At 43.8% G+C, this 22,341-nt stretch overlaps 1 protein-coding gene across 4 annotated transcripts in view; it reads right to left on the minus strand.

Moving 5' to 3' along the window:
* The window catches only part of CHD7 (chromodomain helicase DNA binding protein 7), a 192,213-nt gene that overhangs the window by 168,676 nt on the left and 1,196 nt on the right, over positions 1-22,341 (minus strand). The window contains exon 1 of one of the 4 annotated variants that reach the window (XM_055318219.1): positions 21,778-21,807. The exons of the other annotated variants lie outside the window; for them this stretch is intronic. The gene's annotated coding sequence lies outside the window, so the exon portion shown is untranslated. Of the gene's footprint in view, positions 1-21,777; positions 21,808-22,341 lie in introns of those variants that run through there. 4 annotated transcript variants of the gene reach the window in all.

The raw sequence follows: 22,341 nt of genomic DNA on the forward strand, positions 1-22,341 counted from the left end.
TCCGAATTACTTCAAGTGTACGTCTGTGTACGTATGTGTGCTCACTTTCCACCAGTTTATTTTCTAGCCCAGATACACATTACTCACAAACCTCACTCAACTCAAAACTCAAATGAACATATTGTTCCAATCTGCGAAGCCAGCCCACCATTTCTGGAAAGTATCACCTTCTGAGGCAATGACAGACTTGCCGGAGCTGCAGCTCCGCTGCCCGTCGTCATCGTGCCCGTGGTTCTGCTTAGAGGGCGTGCGCCAGGCACTGGTCTCGCTACAGAAACTGAGCCTGGAGGATTTAAGTAGCTTTCCCAAGGTCACGTGGCACAGTGCGGAGTCTAAATTAGAACCAGGCTCCAGCTCCAGAACCCATGCTCTTAACTGTTAGGTTATACTGCCTCCGATGGCTCACGACAGCAGCTAAAGCATTTGAAAACTCCCGCACGTTCATAGACCTTTCGATTGGCTTCAGTGGCTACCCAGGCAGCACGGAAGCTGGCAGTATTTTTAAGTTTCTACAACTAACCACTTAGTGACTTGATGTGCCATCAACTCATCATGTTAGCCCAAACACGGTCCACTCCTAATTCTGTGATCTTGATTCCTTTGGTACTGTCTTCATCTAGTACAGTCTTCATCTAGTTTGGGCTAAAGATACATATGGAACCCGTGGCTTTCATCAGGTCAATATCCAATCTCAGCCCAGCAACTAATAAAAAAAAAAACATGTTAGATAGTGTGTACCTACACCAGAACAACCATTGCCGGTTATACTTATTCTAAAATAGTAATAAGCTTTTAGAAACGTCCTAGACCTAATCCGTGAAGGTGAAAAGCTGCCAGTATGGCTGGAAAGAGCCTAAGGCAAGCAATCACCAAGTATCAATTCAGTATTTAGTTTTATCCATGATGATCTTTTGAAATTTGACTGTTTAGAATCTAAAATATTTCCATAGAAACAATCTCTAGCTATGAAACAACAACAAACAAAAAGGGGGGAAGAAAAAAACACTTGACCTAACCCATGATGCAGCTGAGAGGGTGGAATGTGACGGGTGATGCTAGAAGTCAGTGGAGCATGAGGCTGAAGAGGAGATGAAAGTTAATTCAACTGTAAGCTCCTTAAAGTCTTGCCCTATTTCTTACTCTAGTTTTCTATGCCCTCCCCACCCCAGTAGAGAAGGCTCTCGGGAAGGAAACAGAGGAGTTGGGACATGTTCCATAGGAATGAGGGGAGACAAAGGGCTGGTTACACAGAACAGGCCATCTGAGGCTTTAAAAGAAAAAGAGAGAGAAGATAACATGTAATAAAACCACACCCATCACATAGCCCTGGCTTGTTCTAGATGACTAGAAACAATGTTTGCTAAAGTATCAGCATTTGGCAATTTTGAGATCATCTCAGTTCTTAATGGTCACATGAATTTTTTGGTGACGTTAAAATACTTGGTTACATCATTTAAGATATAGGAATCTATGGGCTCAAACAGAGAAGCCCCTGTCACATTGTACAAAGCACAGTTGTAGCACACTTGGCTACAACCTAAATCCTCATTGCCATATAAAAACCACTCCTTAACCATCTAATACAGAGAGAAATCCAGAAAACCCTGACCAAGAAAGAAGTCACCAACAAAATGTTCTACAGGTAACTGCCAAAGTCATACTTTTAGTCTTTTCTTTTAAATATACTAATAACTAACTGTTCTCTGGGTGTGTTATGCTGTGATGCCAAGAATGCCAGTTAGCTACCATCTTTATGTGAAACCTTCAGTCATGCAAATAGATACTAGGGCTTGCAAATCTTTACATCCCTCACTTTCATCTTCTCTTTACAAAGAAACACAGCATACCATAACAACATTAGTAACTGCTCATTTTAATGAATGCTGGTATGTGCCAGGCATTGAAGAAGGTATGAACTCCATTTTACAAGTGAGGAAACTGAAACACGGAGGTTAATTAACTTGTTCAAGGTCCTAAAGGTAGTTAAGTGTTGGAACTGGGTTTTAAACCCAGGTCATCTGATTCCAGAGCTCTTGGCTTTAACCTTTATACCGTGCTACCTTTCTGATCTCTAACTGTGCCTTTAAGAAATCTTTAAATTGTCATCATTTTATCTGCAGTTTTTCTTTTTTATGGCTGGTGGAGGAGGAAGCTCTGATGTCACTATGACAGGTCCACATTTGGGTTTGAAGAAGTCTACCTAACCTGAATTCTTTATATACTGGCCTCACACTATCTGATGCAAGATCCTCTCAAATTATCCTAGATACAAAAATATTAAAAGGGGTCCTTCCTTGCATTTTTATTACTGAGAAATTAGATTTTAAACTTCTTATAAACAAGAACCACTCATTTTACTACTTTTCCATGCGTAAAATGTGGGCACTAGCCTCGTACAAAGCTCAGAATCTATACTCAAATACCTGATTGTTTGTCAAGTTAGATTTTTAGTGGTTAACAGTACATTGCTTGTTTTCCTGTGACTTTTAATAGATTTTGGCATCAGTCTTGTGGAATAGTCTCGGTGACACTGTTTTATGGTACCCAATGTGTTGACAGCAGTCTGGCAGATTAACACCACAAAAAGTTGCCCACTGTCTGCTTACATTAGGTCCAGTAGCCAAGCAGGGTCATGATGAAATACCTGATTCATGAGTCTATCTCTGCTGTACTCTATGTGCTGTTCGCAACGTATGGAGCAAGGTGGGTTAGAGGTGGCACCAGGTGTGACTGAAGTGACATATAACTGTGAAATCTTTCTGCTCAAGATTAGAGGCTTAGGTTCCAATTTCAGATGCATTCAGTTGATTTTCCTTTCTGTTCAGCAAGCAAAACTGAAAAATACAAATAACTGTGAACTGAAGGTTTCCTGATTTTTTTACTCACTTATCTAATCACTTCCAACACGTAATTTTCTTCCACATTTCAATACACCAGAAATAGGTCTGTCTTACAACTGATAACATCTTAGATTTGGTGAAATAAAATAATAAAATAATTGCATATATATCCTGGATTCTATGATTTTGAAGTTTTATATTACCATCAACTCATAATTAACTTAGATGACAATGTTAACAACTTGTCTCTGTTCTTCCTTTTCCAATTCTCCTCTGTTTGCCGTAGAAGATATAAGAATGTGAGATCAATGCAAGGTAACATAACTTGAAGGAGACAAAAGCTTTGAAGCTACTTTATTCTAAGTGCAAAGCTGTTACCCTCCTGTGAAGAAAATAGAGCCTGAAAGTTTCTCTAGGCTGCATGCAGCCCAAATGTTTCTTCTACGAGAAAGACACAATTCCAAGGTGAAAGAGTTCCAGATGCTAAAGTCTTCCTACTAACTTACATCAACTTGCTCCAAGACACAATAAGCCTTTTAACTCAAGCTCGAAAACCTCAAGGGCTTTCTCCTCCACCTCCCAAATATCAAAATCATGCTCACATATTTAAACAATTAGGTGAGACGTACAGAAGCTAGCACTAAATATGTCTGAAATTTGAGTGCTAAATGTGCAGTTAATATTAACCAAATTCAGATCCCATCTATAGAAATGTTTTTAAAGATGAATCTTGTTTTCAAGGGGAAAAGAAAAAGATTCTTGTTTTCTTTTACTTCAGAAAACTTAAAAAGGGGAGTAGAAAGGGTTGTTTAAATTCAACTTATGACAGAACAAAATTTCTTTGGGATAGAAAAAAAATAAGCCAATTATTGCTAAGTGATCTAGAAAAAAGAAAAACCCGAGAGGAAGAAGTTGGGAGTGCTTGTTTCAAAAATATAACCAGCTAACATTATTTTTTCCAGAAGATTTCCCTGGCTATACCACAAAACACTGAAATATTGTTAGTCCTTCTTTCCGTATAAGGTACCAGATAGCTTCTTGGTGGTTACTGCTTTTCCTGATTAAAAAATTATCTTTCAGTTCAAAAAAATAAAAAGATTAAAATAAAAACCACTTGCAATCTAAGTAACTAACATTTACTAAGTGCTAACAATACACAAAACACTGTGTGAATTATTTTAAATGCACTGTTACATTAATCTAAATAAGCCCAGGAGATAAGTACTATTATCATCCCCTTGTTACAACAAAAACCTGAATCTTAGATAGGTTTTAAAAACTTGCCTATGGTCGTCATAGAGCTAATAAGTCACTTGTCCAAAAGTCACATAGCCAATAAGCTGTTAGAGAGTCAAACCAGATCTATTTAACTCTGGAATTGGAGCTTTTAACTAAGTGAAAGTGCCAATTTCTGAAACCACTCATTTTTTTTAATTGATGTATTTTCCCTGTAGTCTTTTCCTATGCTTATAATTTAATTTGTATAAAATTGGGACCGCAGTTAATATTATTTCATACCCTATTCTTACACGCTTTATGTTTTTTTAAAAATATGATCTATAATGCTTGTACAATATTCTAATATATAACACAAATTTAACCACTAGCAATTTTTCCACTCAGAAAAAATGCTGCAACTTCTTACTCATCATGGCTGACTGCACTTCAGATTTTTCCTTAGGATACACAGCTGATAACTTCAATGGCCATTTATAAACGTCTTGAGACATAGAATCTCCAATTTTGTTTTAAAATATTTGTGTTGGGACACCTGGGTGGCTCAGCGGTTGAGCGTCTGCCTTCCACTCAGGGCTTGATCCTGGATTCCCGGGATCGGGTCCCACATCGGGCTGCCTGCATGGAGCCTGCTTCTCCCTCTGCCTGTGTCTCTGCCTCTCTCTGTGTTTCTCATGAATAAAATAAAATCTTAAAAATAAATAAATAAATAATAAATACAATATTTGTGTTTACTGCACTTCAGACAGCACTGAGACTGCAAGTTTCACCATTATTCTACCAGCATCAAGAGTATTTTTTTAATTTTTACTTATTTGACAAGGAGGAAAAAAGTATCTCATTTTAATCTGCATTTCTTTTATTACTCCACAATCTGAAAATGTTCATGTTTAGTGGCAATTGAATTTTCTTCTACGTGTTACCTACTGATACCGTTTACTGCTTTTCCATTGTGCTCCAATTGGTTCTCTGTTGTATTCTCTCATAGAAAATGCCCAGGTGTCTTTTTAATGATGCACAGACATACACAGAGTAGATGAAGTATAAAACACGAGATTGTTTTTCCTAATGTTGGAACACATACATTTAAAAGAAAGTTGAGGGGCACCTGGGTGGCTCAGTTGGCTAAGTGTCTGCCTTGGGCTCAGGTTGTGATCCAAGGGTCCTGGGATGGAGCCCCACATCAGGCTCCCTGCTCAGCAGGGAATCTGCTTCTCCCTCTCCCCATTGCCTGCCCTTGTCCCTACTTGTGCTGTGTGTGTGTGTGTGTGTGTGTGCCAAATAAATATATAAAATCTTTAAAATAATAAAAATCTTAAAAAAAAGTAAAGCTGAACTAGAATAAACCAGTGAACTTCAGTCTGTAGTACTGTATTTGTATTGGCCTTCTTAGAGACGCCTACATTACCATCATGCTGTTTTGACTCTAAATTAGTAATATTAATATTCTATAGGATGCTGTCATGTTATTCTGACCCATGCAGTAAAGGACATTTACAAAAATAAAGTCAAGCTACATATGAAAATAATTCCAAAAAGGGACGCCTGGGTGGCTCAGTGGTTGACTACCCTGCCTTTGGCTAAGGTCATGATCCTGGGATCCTCAGGTCCCGGGATCGAGTCCCACATCAGGCTCCCCATGGGAAGCCTGCTTTTCCCTCTGCCTATGTGTCTCTGCCTCTCTATCTCTCACAAATAAATAAAATCTTAAAAAAAAAAACATAGTTCCAAAATCATCTTGATAAGATCCTTTTATTTAAAACAATGAACAAACAAAAAAGGCTTAATATTTTGCCATTTCTTGACCTGCAAGTTGTATGACTTCATCAGTTCAGTAGTTTTACTTTGGAAACTTTCTAACATGATCATTTTTTTTTTCGTTTTATACATCTTACACTACTCAAGTGTTTTCTATTTCTCAATCTAATCTAAGTTCAGAATCTCAAACCTAAGTTCTCATGGAAGCCATTCCTAGCTCCACACCAAGCCCCCTGCAGTGACTGGTTCCCCTCCCCCTCTGCACCCCCAGTCTCCACCTCTCCACTCCAACGTCCCCTTATTGTCCCCTTAGTCAGGGCTCACCTCGGCTGGCTGCCCAACTCCAACTGCTCTGACTTTTTGCCTCTAGTCCCTCTTCAACTGCAATCCATCACATGTTGCCAAACTAACCTTTCAACTCCATTCCATCACGTAATGGGAGTCAGGATCTAACACTCTGAACTTCCAATTTCGCCATAGCCCACACCCTCCTTGTCTATCCAAACCCTGCTCCTTTCTTCCTGACCAACTCTGATCCTCCCAGAGCCAGACGGCCATACTTGGCCACGCTCAGCCACACCGGACTGACCCAGGGGCAGCGAGGAGCAGAGGACAGGTCCACAGCAGTGGCTATGTCCTCCTCCAGCTCCTACTTTCCTGGGAAGGGCCCTGGGCATCAAAGTGCCCTGTGCTGGCCCCTGCAGGCTGCTCTCGGCTGGCCCACCTGTTCCTTGCCAGGACCCTTTGCTGACAGTGTCTCCCGTGATTTTGTTTGTGTTATTTGTCAGCTATCTCAAGCTACCAAAAGGCAGTGCAAGCCAGATCTCCTGGTTTCCTTCTCCATCCCCAAGCCCTGTACTGGCTGCTTCCAGGTGTTACTAGGCCGACAGCATCACACCTTTTTAGCACTTAATTGCACACTGTGCTGTCCTGTTCCACATTGTCATATGTGGGTTAATCTCACTTCCTAGCTATGGATAACAATTTCAGTACCTCCCACAGAACTAATCATTCTACATGGGCACACCTTCACAAACATCTAAGTCATATGAAAAAGACAACAAAAATATTCTGAAGGTCTGCATCCTCATAATTCTATTACCTTTGAAACGAGTTCATGAGAATAACAGCTTTCACCAGACACATTCCAGATTTCCAAAAACCAAAGAGATTTTATTATAAACCTCACACAGAAATTGCCATTTTCTCTTTAGAGATGTAAATCTGAAAACATTATTGAATTTTTCCCTGCCGTTACTGGCCATGTCTTTGCATTCATTAAAGTCTTTCCTAGAATTGACTTGGGTACAGCCCTTTATGTAAAAGCTCACAGTGACATGAATTCAGATAGGTCCAGCTTTCTGTAACCCATTCCTAAAAGCCTGATGAACTCACAGCGAGCTCATAAGTCAGGCATCCACCTGGGTTCAGGTGTTACTGAATGGTTCCTCACGCCACCATCACCCACTCCAGTAGCTACTTAGGTCACGCCCACTTCAGCAATTTTCTCCCAAAAGGATTTCAGGAACCACTTTAACAGTTTCCCTCCAACACAATATTAGAATATGGACATTACCGCGCTAACCTTCGAACGCACTGGATTAACCCACAGTGAATCGTAAGTACCAAATCAAAACAATGCCACCATGGAGAAACACATTTGGATCAAACGCCAAGACCATGGCAATGAGGTCTGAGGAGGTCAGAATAACTCTCACCTCCTCTTCCCCACCCACGTTCTGAACTAACTGGGAGACAGCCAAGCAAGAGGAGCCGCCTGCCACCCTGCCACGGAGAAGGCCGGCAAGGCCTCAGGCACAGGCACAAGGCCTGGCGCCGCCTGCGCTTGTCAGGCCCAGCTGCACACGGAGGCCTCTCTCTGGAGGCCACCCCGCAAGGAGCAGCAGGGCCCACGCTCTGCGGGAAGCCGCGCCCCAGAGCAGGCTCCCTCTGAACTCCCAGGGCGGTGTGTGGGATGCTGGATGCCAGCGGGGGGCCGGCCAGGCACAGAAGGTAGACGCAGACGCGGGTTACTGCTCTGCTCTCCTCCAGGGCAAGCAACAAGGGCAGGCTGGGCCTGTGCTCTAATGGCCGAGCAGGCATCCTGGAGAGTGTGCTATAGTGGAAAGAAGCAGGGATGCCGGGGCACAAGGATGGGGCACCTCCAAAGAGAAGGAGGCAGCCAGGATGTGGGGAGCCAGGAACTGCTGACGTTCAGTGCAGGCATCAGGTGGAGAGTCGGGATCCAAGAGAAAGAGCTGCTTTTGGGTTTTCGGGACTTTGCTATGCTTCGGCAGAAAGGAGGAGACGTGAGGAAGACTTAGGTTTTAGACCAGATGGGGACATTAAATTAAGGACAGAAGTATGAGAGACATGCCAGAAACAAAAACATAGACTCAAGAGTTCCTCGTGTAGAAACGAGAGCTGAGGCCGTGGGCCGGACCTAGACCCAAGAGCAGACCAAGGCGGAAACCCTAAGAGCAGGTTGTCCGCAGGGAGACGAGGACAGAGAGGACGGATGGTTAGTGGGCGCTGAGCCAGAGAGGGAGGGAGGAGAGGTGAGAGACGGCCTCCACGCAGAGGCTTTCTTTCACCCTCTCAACGTGAGCACCGTGTCTCTTCTGCAGAATTACACTAACAAGTCCTCACAGACAGCACTAGCCCACTCGCCAAATTACATTTTGAGATGACTCTCATTTTAAAGTTATTACATGCCCTTGGAAACGATACTGGCTCGCACTGGGTTGCCCAAAAATAGTACTGCAGCGTGTTAACCTATTCGTCTCTCATACCTCCACCCCAGAAACTGGAACTACACATAAAACAAATGTTTAATTATTCTGTGGCAGGAAAGAAAATGAAATGTGACAACTAAATACTAAACAACCTACTCCCTCTCCTATTTAACGCCACCTTTAAAGTGTACTATGCTTTTAAACTCAACCCATTTGTCCATCTTCACCTTTTCTATGAACTGGCTTGCCAAATAGCAACTATACTTTACTCATTTGCATGTGAGAGAATAAACAGCAGTTGCAACATTGTAAAAAAAACATTGTAAGAATATATCAGTTGGATTTCCTTTTTTCTAAATTGTTTTGTATTTCCCAGGTATACCCATTGTGTAACTAATACATCTGTCTAAATGTGTAGCTTTTTTAGAGTGTATCAGAAACACCTAGAAAAAAAGAGCAGATTTTAGATGGCCCACAGAGATTCCGATTCAGTAGGATGCGAGTGGGGGAACCTGCATTTTTAAAGGCACCCCCAAATGACTGTGTTAATGGTAAAGCATGACAAGTATCTCTTTTATTAGTTATTCTAATCTTACCACATGAACTTTTAAAATAACCACATAAAATTTTAAAAAGCACTGAAATAGACTCATTTTATGGGTCTCTGGAAGAAAACATGAAAAAGCTACCTCAGCCCAGCTCACCACTCTACTCTTCCTTAAAGACCAATGGATGCATTAGTTCTGCAAAGCAACCTTATATACCTTCTGAATCCTGGCAAGGTAGGGGGGTGGAAGGCTGAAGGCAGAAAGGAGGAGTAAAAACATTGTTAAAAAGCTGCATTTCTGCCCCTAGAAATGATGGACGAGTGTTCTTACCTGCAACCTTCTCAAAGCAGTGAGAAAAGAGAAAGGTGGAGTTCCCTTCACAAAGGAGAACATTGGGAGAGTAAGAAATACACAAGTCAGTTTCACAGGGAAACGAATTAATGCTGTCGTGCTTTGAATCATTTGAATCATTGACCCATTTTCTCACCTCTAGCCTAGCAGGTGAAACAAGTCAAATCTCTTACTAGATCCAATAGCTGGCCCAAGCAGTCATTTTTAGAGAAGGCAAAGGTAATAAACAGTCATTTTTCAGGTCTGCCAAGGGAAGACATTATTATTATTATCACAGCAGTGACCCATAAAGGAAAATACCAATGATGTGGGCATTTCCCGAGGTTCTGAAAAACCTGAGCCACAGAGGATGGCAAGCAACCATTCTCCTCGCAAAAGCCTGGGTTTCCATGCAGCATCTTGGACAGCACACTGCCTTTCACTCACCACACAGAGACAGTCAAACAACACTACGACACACACTTGCCAGCTGCAGCACAGTGGCACCGCCTGCCAGCCAGCAAGTCCGCGCCAGCAGTGTCACCACCGGTGGGCTCAACCGTGTGGGGAAATTACCCGACTATGCTACTGTACTGTGTCCTTACAAATGTACTTGACAGCACATAAGACAGAGTCCTCCTTATCCTGCTGGACTCTAGCAGCTAAACGGAAGGGCTCTCAGCAGCCCGTACTAGCCACAGAGTTCCTTCTAAACAGCCCAGGTGTTTATTTTTGTTTTTTAATGAGAAGGAAAATGGAAAATTTAAAAATGTTAATTCTAATGATAAACCCAGCTCCGAAACTTAACACAACCAAGACAAAAATTTAAATTTTAATCGTACAAAAAATGGTAAAACTTGGGATCCCTGGGTGGCGCAGCGGTTTAGCGCCTGCCTTTGGCCCAGGGCACGATCGATCCTGGAGACCCGGGATCGAATCCCACATCAGGCTCCCAGTGCATGGAGCCTGCTTCTCCCTCTGCCTGTGTCTCTGCCTCTCTCTCTCTCTCTCTGTGACTATCATACATAAATAAATACAAATTTTAAAAAAAAATGGTAAAACTTGTTTCAACTAGAGGCTCACTGTTTTTAAGCTAGTCAACAGTTTCTTCAGTTGTGAAGGGGGAAAAAAACTGCAAACATGAAGACGATCTAGAAACCTATCACCACAGAATAATTCTATGAGGCAAAGTAGTATTAGCATTTTGGACTTTTTCTTTTCCTTTTAAAACTCCTCTAAAAAAAGAAACACACATCTACCCCATAACACACAAGTCTACTGATGTATACATTTGAATTCTATACCTATTTAAACCATACAGTGTATGCTTGGAGAAGATGGCCTGCTGCCTTGCATGTTAGAAGAAGAAGATTACAAGGAGGACGCATATTCACCCAAAATAATACATCTATGAAGAACAAGGGACTGTGAGCCTAAGTCTTGTCCTGGTTCCTGCCTAGGCAATGCAAGTCCTATGAAATGAGGAAAAGATGTTAAGTGAATTACATCCTGGATAAACACTGGGAAGGAACGTTCAAGGAAGCCAATCCTGTAGCAAGCTGAATACTCTGATGTTGGCTCTATCTTGGACTGGTAAACAAAAACAGGGCTGAGACACCAGTAAGTCTCGCAATGAGCATATGTCTTATTAGGTTGAAAGCATTCACAATTAATACATCTGAGGAAAAGAAACTTCACTGACTACAATCCATTAATAGACAACTTTCTGCCTCTCGATTTCTCTCCAGGAGAAACCTTCCAAAGCAAAGGTATGTAAGATCTTTTTTTTTTATACTTTTTTTTATTTTTATTTTTTTTATTTATGATAGAGAGAGAGAGAGAGGCAGAGACACAGGCAGAGGGAGAAGCAGGCTCCATGCACCGGGAGCCCGACGTGGGATTCGATCCCGGGTCTCCAGGATCGCGCCCTGGGCCAAAGACAGGCGCTAAACCACTGCGCCACCCAGGGATCCCGGTATGTAAGATCTTGATAAACTCATTCTATCCTTCTGAGGACTACTACATCTGTCTGATGGAACCATCCAAAGCAACTTCTGCAGAGAGGTTAATGCCACAGGCTACTCAATGAGCCTATCCTGATTTGCACCCCAACTCCACCTCTAACAGTTGTGATTTGGGGAAAATTCATTAAACAATCTCTAGAACTCCATTCCCTCACCTATAAATGGCAAGTATTGTTCCTACCTCAGCATTTTCTGTTGTTTTAAGATTTTATTTATTTGAGAGGGAGAGGGACAAAGAGAGAGGGAGAAGCAGACTCCCTGCCCAACAGGGAGTGCAGGGACCCTAGCCCAGGACCTCAGGATCACAACCCAAGCCAAAGACAGACGTTTAACAGACTAAGCCACCCAGGCACCCCTCTATCTCAGCGTTTTGATTAATCCTACTTCAGGATTCAGTGAAACCAGTTCATGTAAATAAGGAGTTTAGCAAAATGTGAACTCACAAAAAGTCCATGCTCTGTAAACGTTAGCTACTGACATCAAGCCCTTAGAGTCAGTCACTGTTACTTAAGAAACCTTTTTTTTTTTTTAAAGAAACTTTGATTTTGATACAATTTCCCAAACTTGCAGTAAAGATGTAAGAACAGTACAAGGAACTCCCATGCATCCATATTTATCAACTGTTTACAGTTTGCCTGACCATCCCAGAGCCTTACCCTTCCAGAGCAAGGGAACCCTCCTCATTCTCTTGCAGCTTCTTCAAGCCCTGGCCCCAAATCTACTTTCACTTTAGACGCCATCTTATTTCTTCCTTAAGTAAGAAGGAGAACTTGGAGATGACAGGACTGAATTCAACGTTCAGCAACTTGAAGACCAAAAGCTACAGATTGTGAGAACACCCTATAGCTCTCCAGTCTGAACTGGGAATTTCTAATACTCCAGAACTGACTAAGTATGCCCACACAAGTGACTGTCCAAGAGAACACCATCCAGCATTTTTGGAGAAGCACAGGTTTGGGGGAGAGAAGGAACTAACTGGTTTGCTGGCAGGACAGCCACCATTTAGGCTGCAGACAGGTATCTCACAGCTCAAAAGAACTAGTCCTATGATAACTCCGCTGTCTCTCAGTAACCAATATGAAGTTAGCCAAATAACATCTAGTTATACACCAGGACAAGGGCACATGTAATTTTACGTCTACACCTGAGGAAAAGTGAAAATGCTATGGTCAATCACTACTATAGGCCACTCATTCTTTTCTAGTCATAATTTAGGATTATGGGGATTTTTTAAAGTACAAATAAAATCAAGATACACGGTTTGATAAGCTCAATGATTAAGAGTGAGCTAATAATTAATAACTATCAAAACAATACTAACTATTCAATACATAGACCACATGCTATACCAAGTGCTTTAGGTAAAGTATCTCACTTAACCCTGGGTAGGTAGATTCACCCTCTGATCCATCTGATATCAGAACTCAAGTTCTCAGCCACCATAAAATAAAACCTCCATAAGAACAAATGTTCTGGGCAGTCCAGTGGCTCAGCGGTTTAGCGCTGCCTTCAGTCCAGGGCATGATCCTGGAGACCGGGGATCAAGTCCCATGTTGGGCTTCCTGCATGTAGCCTACTTCTCCCTGTGCCTGTGTCTCTGCCTCTCTATCTCTCATGAATAAAGAAAAATCTTAAAAAAAAAAAAAAAAAAAAAAAGAACAAATGTTCTGGGGCACCTGGGTGGCTCAATGGTTGAGCATCTGCCTTTGGCTCAGGTCCTGATCCCGGGGTCCTGGGATCGAGTCCCACATCGGGCTCCCCGCAGGAAGCCTGCTTCTCCCTCAGCCTGTGCCTCTGCCTCTCTCTGTGTTTCTCATAAATAAATAGATAAAATCTTAAAAAAAAAATAAGAACAAGGGATCCCTGGGTGGCGCAGCGGTTTGGCGCCTGCCTTTGGCCCAGGGCGCGATCCTGGAGACCCGGGATCGAATCCCACGTCAGGCTCCCGGTGCATGGAGCCTGCTTCTCCCTCTGCCTGTATCTCTGCCTCTCTCTCTCTCTCTCTCTCTCTCTCTGTGACTATCATAAATAAATAAAAATTTAAAAAAAATTAAAAAATAAAGTGTTTAAAAAAAAATAAGAACAAATGTTCTCACCTCCAAGGGAGAGGAAAGGCATGAGGAGTTAAAGGAACGGGACCCAGTCATTTTAGGGGCCAAGACATATGGCTTCACAAATACAGCAGCACAGACGGAGGAAGTGTAGATAGAAATAACCTGGACTGATTGGATACAGCAAAAGGGGATCATATAGGATTACAGGGTGTTGCCGGTATTTTTAACAGACCTTTGCCTATTTAGACACAAATGATGGTCTCAGAGCTGGTTGAGGACACAACCGAGCAAGATGCTTACACATGCAGTTTCTGGACACTGGCCAATCTAGATTCAAATTCCTCCTCCATCACTTGCTAGAATTGTAAGGCCCTGGGCAATTTAACCTCTCAACCCAGGTCTCCTCATCTATAAAACGGAGATGACAATTCTACTTATTTCCTAGGTTCTGATAGGTAAATGAAACAATCCATTAAAACACTTGGCATAATGTCTCCTTGACTGGAAATGCTCAATAACTAACCATTGGTTAGTACCTATGGGTTATTACTGTTATATGTAATGCTGTTTTGTTATTTCTACACCATTTCAGCTGATTGCTCCAATACACATGTAATAGAAAAATTAAAGTTTATTAATTTAATCAAGATTTTTAAAATCTCAAGATGAGTCTGCATGATTTTTCTGACAAGATCAATACACCTGCAATTGGCCAAAGCAAAATTCCCAGCGCAAACAAGGTCAAGTATACAAGAATATAAAAAACTGCAATAGAGAGGTTTCAAAAAAGTTCACCTTGAGGATACGGGCTTAACAGTTTCAATATGTTAGTCCCATCCATAAATAAAGTAATTTCTAGACCCATACACTTTAAAACACATCACCATCCAAGGCATATTTTTGATTGTACACCTGTGCTCAAATTGATTTTATTATTCACTTAGTGCAATGGCAGGAACTACCTTGGAAACTAAAGCATGCTTAGAATTCTATAAAGGACTTTCACTATTTGCCTCTTAGTGTCACGTTAAAGATAACAGTTGTTGGGTGTGTTTAAATAATAGTACACTCGCTAATTATGTTTTAAATATCAACAGAACAGATTCTGCTATGGATATCTTACAGAATAGAAGAACAAAAGTGGACTCTTTAAAAGATTAAAGCAGCCCTCCGGCTTGCCATGTAACTAAGGGGAAAAAATTAATTACTGAAGTATCATGTATCCTTTACCAGACCTACTGCAACTAGAGTGTGAAAATCTCTATTTTAAGCGATGGATACCAGGGAGAGTATATGACATGTCAGAACTAACACAGGTGTCTAATTCCCTGCCTTTCCCTACACAAAGTCTCAATGTGGCAATCCAGATCCCAGTTGTCCACATGCTGACGATGGCTCTCTGCCTGACCTGCCCCCCATCCCACCCCATACATGAGATACATGGTGGAAAACTCAAACCCGCTATCTCATTGGCCTTGTGGGGTGGAGGTGGGAGGGGGCAGGACAAATAAACATCCTCTATTCTTCCACTAAAACCCACATCACAGGAACCTGCGTGCAGCTTTCCATTTAGTGTCTACACCTCTGAAAAGACAATGATTTCTTAAACTGTAAGAATACACTATTGATGAGACCAGACAAGGAAATATATTTTTTAAAGTTTTTCAAAAACTTGGAACTACCAAGTTGAAGAAATAGCGTAATAAGTAAATTGCCGCAGAGTAGCTGACAACAGTCTATCAGAAGGTTGAGTAAGCATGTCAAGCTTTTCTACTATTCCACCGCAGGTAACATACCACTCCTGAGTTTTAAACTTATCCAAATAATCGCTCATAACAACTAGAAGTAAAACTTTCAGATGAAGCATGTCCCTACGATCAAAGTCCCTAAATTTGCCTGTAAAGCCACACAATCTTGCCTACCCTGAATGAGACAGGAAGAACTCTAGTAGACTTGAACATGTCACAGTGTCCACCAGAGAAGCCTATAAGGATCAAAGTCCACGTAAGCATCTTTGACATCAACCCCCTACCCAAAGGCAGTGAGTCCCAGGAAGGATGCCTGTATGCACACCAAGATCAAAGTCTGATTTATAACCAAAATAAATGGGTAATACCGTTACTTACATAAACTAACACAAAAATACAGACATTTCCCTCAAGAACTGTTTCAAGATAAATGTTCAGGATTTTCATAATACACCTTATTAGAAGCTTTTCTCGATTTATCAGTTAGCATCTCTTACTTGCTACCAACCATGCAGTATATAGTCCACTTTCTATAATAATTGAACAAAATGGCTTTTAAGATAATTTACACCACAAAGTTATACATCCTCCACTGAAAAATAAGTAAATATTCTGACCCAGGATGGTATTTTCTCCACAATTATTTAAGCATTGCATTCATTTCTACCATACCCATGTAGAACTGCAACCAGCTCCTAAAACACAACTAACACCCTTCACTGAGCACAGTGGGACCCACCGGCTATCTGCTGGAAACCCAAGCACCTTGTGTCAATACCTAACTAGCAACAGAAAGCCACCACCCACAATGTGGAAACACAGAAGAACAAAATGTGGCAAAGTCCAACCACCATAGGATTCTATTCTCAGCTTATGAGGAGCAAACTCCTACAAAGTGCTACATCATCTCAGGTAAGTCACAAAGTGCCATATATTTGGTAAATAGCAAAGGTCCCCCCCCCCATTTGATCGACGCTCACCAGCACTCCTCGGTGGACTCACTATTCACCATCTTTTTGGGGAAGCTAGCAAGTCATTTTGGAAAATTTTGGAACACCACTAGCAATGGAAAGAAAGCTGAGCTACTCCCTCAGTCATACGCTGTAAGAACTGATAGGTACCCTCCTCGAACCAGGTCCTCAACAGGTGCTCCCTGCCTCAGTGAACAGCATCACCAGCCAGTCAGCTAGGCACGCAGCGTGTATGCCAGAAACCTACATTCCCGGATACCTTCTCCCTGAGCAAATCTATCGAGTCCTATTCATTGAGCCTCCTAAATATTTCTCAGCCGGGTCCACATTACTCCATCCCCACAGCCACTACTTGGTCCAGACCATTACTGTTTCCCGTTCACATGGACCACAACAACAGCACATGGACCACAACAGCAGCTGGATGCCGTCCCTAACCCTTTCCACCTCTTCTGCCCCACCCACCAACTCAATCTTCCTCAGAAAATAAGTCTGTTCATGTCAAATGCTGTGAAACACTCATCAGTGGCCCTGCAACTTCTTTGTAAATCCCCAATTCCAATATTCCATGGGCCCCACCCAAGCTGGCCTCTGCCTGTCTCCTGAGTCTCATCTAGCTCCTCTCTGTAGACCTCAAACACACGACCTCCCTCTAGCTTGGCTAATGCTACCCTCCTCTTGTAACACCATTTAGATGGCAGTGCTAAAGACACTTCCTAAGGGGTGATAGCCCAGACCGCTAGATGAACCCCCAAAAATCACTCTCACTCCTCCGAATACGCACCACATAGCACCTAGGACAGTGCAGTTGCTTCATTTACGTTTTCTCTGGCTCTACTACGTCTTAGACCCACCCAGGTGTCTCGTGGCACCACAGCATTCCCAACACAGCACCTTTCAGGTGGCAGGTACCCAATGAATAGGTGAATTGATGAACAAGAAAGGAGATAAACCAGGAGAGCTGATTGTAGTCGAGTCATTTGCCCCCAGAGCCAAGCCTGACCCGTACAGCACTGTGGCGGTTAAAAGGGCCACTAAAGAAAGTGTCACCAATACCACACTGGCAGAAACAAACAAGCCCAAGTACCAATCAGCCTTTGAGTGCCAAGCTATGCTTGTGTATTCCCATTCTACGTTGTTGTTTTTTTTTTTTTTAACAGAACCCTCTAAAAATACCCCGCTGACAAAACAATCATGTTTTCAGTCACCTAACGTTAGTTAAAAGGTACAGAAATCTAGTTACGGTAATGAATACAAGCTTCTAAAATGAAAACAGTAATCAAATCTTGGAATAATTATCTCTGCATTTTTCTAGATGGATAATCATAGTTTTACAAAAAACAAAAAAACCTCCAAACCATCACACAGTAGAGACAAATAAATTATTATTGGCATAAAAACCCCTTTAAGAGCGATGTTAAATTCTTAAACCAAAGGTACTTTTGATCAGAACCTAAGGGGGAAAGCTAGACTCTTCCAGAGGCAGCTCAGTCATCCAACAGCAGCAGCAACAACAAAAAACCCAGTACCTCCCCTACACAGGCACCAAGCTAGGCACCTTGAAAACAGCCACGACCAAGACAGCTCAGCGCTAACTGGGTGACCAGCCAGAGGCAGCTCATCTAATTAATCTCTCTGGGCTTTAGTTTCTTAATCTGTAAAATGAGAAAGTTAGACCAGCTCTCTAAGGTTCTCTCACTTTAAATATCCATAAAGATTCACTACTGATTATAAGACAAATTTCTATTTGACAGTATCATGATGATTTCCTACTTCTGTTTATCATTTTCATCACAAAGGTGTGGTCTCATTTAAGAATTTTATTGATGAAAGGAAAATATAAAAGAGCACTAATAGAGTTTTTAATTACCTTCCCAGCTCCCGACTACCGCCATAATCATCTATGGACTTCTGCCATAATTGCAAACCAATCTGAAATGCAACATGACATCTATTTTTTGTAGGAAAATTAAGCGATCATTTACTCCCAATTTCTCTTATACTTTAACATCATCTGTCATCGTTGAGTATCAAAGGATTTTTTTTTAAGAAGTGATACAAAACAATAAAGTTTTCTAGGGGGGAAAAAAGGAAAATTGTATCACCCAAGTAAAGCTATAATGGCTTTAGAAACCTGATAAGATACGACACTGAACTCTGAATTTCTAATGACATAAAAAGAAAATAGCTTTTTTAAAAGATACACAAACACGTCCACACGAATGGACAAGACAATGAAAGAGTCACACGGGGCCAATGTGTTCCTGACATCGTCTCAACATCATCCATCTAGTTTACATCTAGAAACCATCTGAATACTGAAAGTAAATCACTTTCTTACAAAGTGGAAATTAAGGGTCTTTTTTTTTTTTGTACTCACTTTACTCAGCACTGACTAAGCATTTTTATTCTTGCAATGCCATATTTATAGATGTTTATAAGACGGTCAGTCATGTTGTGTGCTATCAAATCTGAAAGGCCATATATGGATAATAAAGGATGAAAGATAACTACTGCCTCCAAAGTTAATCTCAAAAGTTAAATGTGGGTATTTGGTTACTTAAAGAACTCTCCTACTCGACAGGAAACTCTCTGAGGGAAAGCACTGCCTCTTATTTGTCATTTATACACTGAAAGGCTTACCAATGATTGACTCCTGAAACAAAGAGTAAATAAATGGATGGTAACTTAGAGCAAGCCAACTTTCGTAAGCACGGGTAATAAAATGTAAGCCTAGGTATGAAATGACTACTCTAAACTTGGCACTTAGGTTGCTCTTAAGGGTCACACAGCTCATACATTGAACCACTCAGACTGTATTCTTTCACAGATTAAAAAAAAAAAAACACTCCTCTTCTTCCTTTGACCTAATTGCTTAAAAACCATACTATAAATATTACATTCTCGGCTGTATTTGTATGAGAAAAAAAAGTTGTAACATTTCTCTGATACGTTACTATAAAGGTACTCCTCATGGTATTCGTTTTAACTCAATAGAAGACTCTCATGAAAAAAAAAAAAAAGTTTGGGAAATAGTCCTGTAAGTCCCCCTGATTAAAAACTAAACCAAGTACAGGTGAATCTATGAAAGTTCTATTTTAAAACTAAGTTACTAGATGCATTTTAAACTTGACTTCTAAATTTTAAGCTTGGGGGAAAAGGCATCATTTTTTCCTCAAAAGAGGAAAACAGTGTTTGAGCTGTTAAACCATCGCTATCACGTATGCACAACCTGTATCACTTCTCTATCCTGACTTCCATGTCAAGAAACAGAAAAGGAAGTAATTTTTTAAATTAGCTTAAAAATACACCTATTGATTAAACCAAGATAACCAGAGTTTGGAATTCCCATACTAGTCTATATCTGTTACCTAAAAATGCATTTGAATCTTTAGAAACCTAGAGTAGAATTCCTCAGGCTTCAATTTACTGGCTTGCACAGAAGGCAGAAAAAAAGAAAAAGAAAAGAACGTATCAAGAGGATATAAATCATAAAATACAAAGTGCTGGGAAATAATTCTTAAGTGTCAAGTCATGGTGAGGAAATTCACCTGTTACAAGCCTCACAAAAATCCATAATCTTCCTTTTATCAGGTCATCAAAAAGGGGAGAATGCCATACTCCCACTGTGTGGCAAAATAAGAAAATTTGGTTCCTAAAACCGACTGCAAGTCCCTATCCGTTTCCATTTCCAAATTCTGTTTACTTTGTAACTTTTTTCTACAGTACAGATTTTTTTCCAGCGAAAATAAACTTTTCGTGAGCAAATCTGGAAGACATAAAATGTCTCCTACTTATTATCACCTAGAAAGGCAAACCGAGTACTGCTCCGTGCCCCAAGCATTTAGCTTTCAGCCTCTTTATTATCATTGTCAATGAATGGGCCCCAGTCAAATGAAAGCTGCCATTTTAGGGTAAAGACTGGAGGGCTTCTGTTGTGCAACAGCAAGACAAAAACACTCCGCGACAGATGTACTCTGGGGGCTGGGAGACGGGTTCAACTTCATAAAATCACTGCCCAAGTTATTTCTGAAATAAGAATCACCTAGTACTCACACAGTACTACAATCTAAATAGAATTACAACTAGGATAAATTAGGTTCCCAGGCTGTTAAGGTCGTAGTCACTAAGATTTGTTTGTCATCGTTAGAATGGATCTGTGAGGAAATAAAGAGAACTATTTTTTTGCCCCTATTTGATTATTACGTATAGCGAGTACTCCCCCTTCTCGTTATTGGGAGAGAATGGGGGGGGGGACATACACTCAACCTCTTTGAAAAGGTACTGCCCACCGCAAAGGCGGCTTCAGTTAATATTTCTAGAAAATAAAAATCAGGGCCTTCGCGTAAATCCTTTAAATTAAAATAGTCAACATGCCCCAGAAATGGAGCCCAGAGGATGGACATATTTCAAGATAAGTTATTTAAATCGATTGCTAGATAATATACAATGGGAAACTAAAAAGTACACTTAGCGAGTGGAGAGCTGCATAGTGTATCTAATTCTAGCAATTCAAAAGGAAACTCTCCATGTGGGTTGCTACTTTTCTTTTGTCCATTGTCTGTTCAGAAGAGGGGGGAAAAACTAGTTTAAAATCGAGGCGTGAACAGTCTCTGAAAGTGACCTCCGGGAAACCCGTCCGACCCACCGCGGGACGCTCCCCGCGCCGCCCGCTCCCCGGGGGCGCTCACAAAGCGGGCGGCCGGCCGGGACTTTGGGGTGCGCTCCCACGGCGCGGGGCTCCTCGAGGCAGGGCCATCCGGAGAAAGGCGGCTCGGTAATGATGGCTGCTCGGGGCCGGCGGCTCCTTCCCCGGAGCCTCCGGAGCCTCCCGACCCCCCCCCACCCCCACCCCCACCCCCGCCCGGGATCCGCCGCCCTCCCGCCCCACCCCCCCACCCCCGGCTGCGCTCGCCCCGCGCGGACGCGGCCGCCCCGCACCGCAGCCCCTCGGGCGCCCGCGCCCCGCGCCCCCGGCGAGCCCAGTCCCCGGTGCGAACCAAACAAACAACGCGTCCCCCGCCGCCCTCCTTCCTCTCCCCGCTGACCGCTTGGCCTCCAGCCACCTCGGCCGTTCACGCTGCGAGCCGCGGATCTCTGCGGGGGCAGAGCGCACCCGGGCCACCTCGGGGCCCACCTCGGGGGCCGCCGGGCCCCCCCCCCCGGCGCTGACCCCCCGGCGGGGCGGGGGGCGGGGAGCCGAGTGGCCTCGGGGGGTTAAAGTCGCTATTATGCAGCAGCCGCCGCCGCCGCCGCCGCCGCCGGCCCGGCCAGCTCGGCAAGGTGGGGTCCCCTCCTCGCCGCGCCTCCCCGCGCTCGCCCCGGCCCCGCTCCCTTTCTTCTCCTCCTCGCGCACTTGGGAGCCGCCGGGGAGCCCCGAGAGCCCCCGGCTCCGGGCTCGCAACTCCCCGGGCGGCCGGAGCGGGTCGGGGTCCGGCCGCCCCCCGCGCCGCGTGCTCGCGCCGCCCCCGCCCCCGCCCCCGCCCCCGCCCCACGCGGCGGCCCCCGCGCACTTTCCCCGCCGCCGACCCACCTCGCCCGGCGGCCGCCCGCGCCGCCCGCGCCGCGCCGCGCCGGGAGGGACGCACTTTGTTCGCGCCGGTGCGGCCGCCGCTCCCGGCGAGCGCGGCGTGGTCGGTCCGGAGCGGGGGGCGGGGGCGGGGGCGGGAGGCGGGGGTCGCCGCCGTCCCCGAGCCGCCGCCGCCGCCGCCGCCGCCGCTCAGCCGCCCCGCGCCCGCGCGCCCATCGCCCACTCGCACTGGAGTTGGAGCCCAACTTTTCCTCCTTCCTTTTTCTTCCGAATGGAGCCGGCAACTCGTGCTCGGCGCCGGCGGGAGGAAACGCGCTCGCGCTCCCCCGCGCGCAGACACGCTCCCTCCTGTCCCCCGTCCCCCCCCACGCCGGCAGCACAACAAAAAGCCATTTACATGCGAGGAAGTGACCCTCGGCCGGACCGCGCGCCCCCGCCGCCGCCGGCCCCGCGGGCGCAGGCAAAAGTTGGGGCGCCGGGCGGCGCTCGGGGCGCGGGTTCGGGGCCCGCGGGCGGCGGCGCCGGCGACACGGCCCGGGCGGCGCTGCGCTCCTGCGCCCACCGGCC

The sequence above is a fragment of the Nyctereutes procyonoides genome, unplaced genomic scaffold (genome assembly GCF_905146905.1).
Source record: "Nyctereutes procyonoides isolate TBG_1078 unplaced genomic scaffold, NYPRO_anot_genome, whole genome shotgun sequence".
Classification (NCBI taxonomy): Eukaryota; Metazoa; Chordata; class Mammalia; order Carnivora; family Canidae; genus Nyctereutes; species Nyctereutes procyonoides.